Genomic DNA, 4947 nt, shown 5'->3' on the forward strand with positions numbered 1-4947 from the left:
CCGGTCCCCAGGCGGTGTCAACCACAGCAAATGAGCCATTGACGAAGGCCAAGTCTTCAAAACGTTTCATATCCGATTTCTTGCTGGCCGCTTGCGTGTAGTCGGATATGGCTCGTGTAACAGGATCACGCACAACAATGAGCAGTCTGAAGTGAGGGAAATCAATATACATAAATAATTATAATTTAAAGTGATTGAATGCAGATGGTACACAAGTATGGTAATTTGAATAACCGGACAATGAGGACGGAACCTGTCTAACATCTTTACATTAAGACACTTGAAATTATGTAGATTTGGGTCTATGTTATAGATGGCCACTCCAACACAGTCTCGTTTTAACGTGGTAATGATGCGTTACGTTCAGTCATGGTTTCCGCTCTGCATAGGCGAATTTTACGCATTCGTTTGAACCCCACAAAGACTACGTTTCGTTGGTGGCCTGAACGATATTTTGTCAGAACTCGACAGAGGAGATGATGCAGCTGAAGTATTGGTGACAATATTAGGTTTTATACCCTCAGCGATTAGTGAAATGTTAGAGGGAGCTGTGTTCAGGTTACACTCGTGAGCATTTAAAACTGGTCTTAGTGCCAATCCGAGTAAAACGGAACTGACGCTGTTCACGAAGAAAACGAATAGAACGCAATTCAGACTCCCTTCCGTAAATTCAACGGATCTCACGTTGTCTTCGACGTGAAATACCTGATTGTTTTATTAGACACCAAACTCAGTTGGAAGACAAATATCGATAGACGCGTACCAGAAGCATTTAAAGTCTATTAGACCCGCAAAAGGATCTTCAGAAGAAACTGGATACTAAAGCCAAAAGTTGGCCTGTGTATGGATGTGCGTTGCTATTGCAAGGCTAATATTAACTTACGGTGCGTTAGTATGGTGGCCAGCATTGGAAACGGATGTGTTTGATTTGATTCTGCATCAACTTCTCATAGAACTCCCCTATCCAAAATAGCAGCGAACTCTGCAATTAGACTCAACAAATCAAGGAAACAGAGTATATACTCCTCCGTTATATTTGAAGAAAAACTATCAGGTGATGTTTTCCTATAGACGGGGTTGAAGTAAAGACAGGGTAATCAATGCGTCAAAATGGATTGCCGTGTGGATGCGACAATATTCTCTGAAATGCTGGACGTCTGTCTCTCTATTCGACTAACTCAGTTTGCCAGCATCTCTAAGCGGAAGTACTGGTAATTAATAGCGCCAGTGGGATATGGAGAAGGAAGTTTGAAGCAGTATAAAAACATAAATTTTCTCAGATAGCCATGCAGCACTTCTGCCGTTAGTTAAATATTGAAACTGTACTTTAAACTTTACGGCTGATTCAATACTATATCACGTGTTTGAGTCCCCAGCTTTTGGAATTGGCTAAGGCAGGAGCATCTCCTAATAAATCCGCCGCCGATACAATAAACTCTCCACTAAGGGTAATCAAAGAGAACTTGCCATTCGCACGCTTGGCTAGGTCACGATAGAACAACCTCCAAACCTACAAAACTGCCAGAAATATGTATGTATGGGCGCACAATGACAATCAAGACCGGAAGTGCTTTACAGCAGCTCAAGAATAGACATCACGGGCCACTCGTCCCTTGCTGAATATGTGGCTAAAATGCCCTGCTGTATGTACTTCGGTGCAGTAGTTGTAATCTCAAAGAAAGTAGTGCGACAAACGAAGTTCCTAAATACTGCATTACTAAGAGTGGTTTGAAAATTCCAACGAATCCTGAAAACATATAGTATGAAAGGAAAGAAAGCCTGTTAAAATAGCGCTTACATCGCTAATTGGCTTCTGGGCCAATACTCAGGCAACGCTACTACAAAGCATCTCAATGTTCTGAGTCAGAAATTTGAGGCAAGTCTTTTACTGAGACAGAATCATGGTTTTCGAAAGCCAGTACTGGAACTCCTCGAACCAAAAACGAATGAGCACATTGTAGCCAGTCGACCACAACTTTATAAGATACATAAGACATTTTTTTTCGGAACACTGCATATAAAAAGCTGTATGTGCTTTACTACGATATAGAAATAGTACGGCGGATTGAAATACAGCGGCTACGTTAGCTTGGTCATACGAATGGACAGAAACGCTGCAGCTGAAAGTATTCAACGCCAAGAGGAAGGCTTTCTCTGCGTTGGAAAGGCCAGGAGGAGAAGGACTTGGCTTCGCTTGGCATTTCCAAGCGTCATTTGGCATAGAAAAGGAACCTTAGGTTACTAACGAAGTTTAGTACTTTGGAGGGTGTTATGTTCTAGATTTTGGATGAAGGCAATTGTCGTTCTCCAAGCTGTACTTATACGTGGGCAATCGCAAAGTATATGCTCTGCCATTTACTCTACCAGCCGACAGAGTCAGCAGTTAATCCCACCAGAAAGTCTTACTTTACCTTAGCCTTCTTATCAGTTCTGCCTTGTACCCCTTGGATAGATCACAGAAAGGCTGGCGGACCTCATGACAAGGAATCTACCACATGATAACCTTTATCGGGTTCCTAGCATATTCAGTACGCTTTGGCAACTATCTACTAGCCTTGACACGGTTTATTGTGGCGAAAATCGAATCGCCTGGAATATAGTTGAGAATGAATCTCTACTTTTCACGATGCTTAGATTCGGAACTCTTAGAGCACTCCAGTAAGCCTCAGTTTACATGAGTATGACTAGAGACGGTTTGCTTGTGATGATTACAGCCGCTCTTGTTGGACATGAGTGCTTGGATCTTAGTGTGGTGAAGCTTTCCCGGAGTGAACCGATCAAATTGTTTCTTAAGAAAAATAAGCTCAATAAGTCAGTTATTTGTTTCTCTAGTAAAGGAGTTCGGTAATAGAAAAAGTCTTAGATTTTTAAACCAAGATCTTCGTTAGTTTCAGTTTTGCTGAAGCAGGTCCACTAAGGACAACCATAAGTGTAGGTGCGAATAATTCTTCTTCCAGAGAAATTTTTGACACATCACAACATGAAATAAATGTATGTATGTAAATATGTAGTCAAGCTTTGATGAAGTGTACATAATTGATTTGGAATGTAAAGGGTGCCCCCTTGTCCCGTAGAAGGTGCGACTGAAGGACGGCGAGGGTGTTGCTTTTCTTTTGTTTAACAAAGTAAACTTTTTGAATGCCGTCCAAATAGTTTTGTATAGCAAGTCGGCCCAATGTACTCGTCCTCTAGAAAACCATAAATATTTTACTTTTGCCCTCCTTTTTCTCGTCTACTCACTTTGTTGCAGCGTTCATTTGATGCACCCGCTGCGGTACTTCTTTTGTCACAAAATAGCTTGGTGTCTTCTCCATTGTTATTTGACCCTCAATGGTGTACGGCATATGGTGACGATACCAACGCAATCCACGCTGATAATGGCGATCAAAGAAGTGAACCTCACAGCCGGCGGCGCGCACATCCGGATGTAGGCGTATGAATTCGAGTAGCGCGCGAGTGCCGCTCTTCTTAACGCCAATGATGAGCGTGTCGGGTAGATGACGCGACGGATGTAGGCCTTGTTGGCGTAGGAAACGATATTTGGGCGAACCATCAGCCGCCTCCCGCGGTGCAGTGCCGGCAATGTTGTTGGCGTTGTTGTTGCTACTACTGCTACTGCTGCTGCTGCTGTTTGCACCACTTAGTGGCACAATACGCCGCACAGCGGAAGAGCTGCGATTTATTAAGTTTAACGCTTCCGGCGCGTGCTTCGTTGACAAGCTGGCATTAGTGCTTGCGGTGGTGCTGCCCATCTCGTTGAGCGCATGAAGTTTTGCAGAGCTTGCAGCAATCGAGGCGTCAGCTAAAGCATCTGCAGAAAATAATAGGCTGCGTAGCGGATTCTGTGACAAAAAAAGTGGTGTAGAAAAATTTGTTTCTTAGTAAGTTTGAGCACAAAAAGTGTATATCTACTTAAGTGTATGCGAATGTAGTTTTTTTTTTAGAAAATGGAGTTATTATAAAAGTGCACACCTTTTGAAATGTACGACTGATGCTCGTCAATAGGCACGAATTAAATGTATATGATACATATATTAAGGATATGCAAATAAGCAACGTTATCGCCAAGCTGCGATTGCTGAGATTGTTGTACCAGTTCATTACAAACATTCTGGCCTCCTTTGACTTGCTCCATCAATTCACATTAGAAGCACAATTTCGTTTTTCTTTTTTGCCAATTTGACTATATTAAATGCTTTTCGAATATGTGTAGGTATTCTTATTACAAAAAAAAACTTCACTTTTGCAGCTACATTTTTTCAATCTCACTATTTTTCTGCACTCAACTAGCTTGTTGCAAAGGTAATTGCACAACTGCACTGATTTGCTGAAGAGGAAAATTTCCAAAATATCCTGCAACGATTTCCCATCGCAAAGGGTTGGTTTGCTTACATACAAGTAATATTACCCCGTTAGTAAACGATTGAGTGTTTGTGCCAATCAGGCCGATTAATATGTATGTGTAAACATACTCGTACATACATACATACAAACATATATGAAATCAAGCCAAGCATTTATCGTATATGTATATGTATCAAGTATATATATGTATGTGTGCTATTGCGGGCGCGATAGATGTCAAATATCCGCCATGAAAATAGCGAGCAATGTGGTTTCTTCGTACTTCACCTCACACAGTTCTCTTATTGAATACTATCAGCGACCGCATCTAGCGTCAAAGCTGCCACAGTTTGCCTTACAACCCCACCAAACGCTGGAGGCGAATGACAGCCCAAAACACAAAACGTACCAGAATTTGAGAAGGAAGCAGAAGCCGCAACAAAACCAACTCAAAAGCAAGAGCCAAAAAGCATAACTGACTGTAGTACATACAAAGTTGCTGAAGCTGACTGTTTTTGGTCGGCCCCAAAAAAATATGTACCTACACAAAATGAAAGACGAAGTCGTTAATGCCACAAACTGTTTGACATATACTACATATCT

At 41.7% G+C, this 4947-nt stretch overlaps 1 pseudogene; it reads right to left on the minus strand.

Moving 5' to 3' along the window:
- Positions 1-7: 7 nt before the first annotated feature.
- Positions 8-4375, minus strand: LOC108380611 (heparan sulfate glucosamine 3-O-sulfotransferase 3A1 pseudogene; annotated as a pseudogene).
- Between the last annotated feature and the right edge of the window lie 572 nt (positions 4376-4947).

This window comes from Rhagoletis zephyria, unplaced genomic scaffold (genome assembly GCF_001687245.7).
Source record: "Rhagoletis zephyria isolate East Lansing unplaced genomic scaffold, Rhagoletis_zephyria_1.1 Rzeph_scaffold_19795, whole genome shotgun sequence".
In the NCBI taxonomy this organism is placed as follows: Eukaryota; Metazoa; Arthropoda; class Insecta; order Diptera; family Tephritidae; genus Rhagoletis; species Rhagoletis zephyria.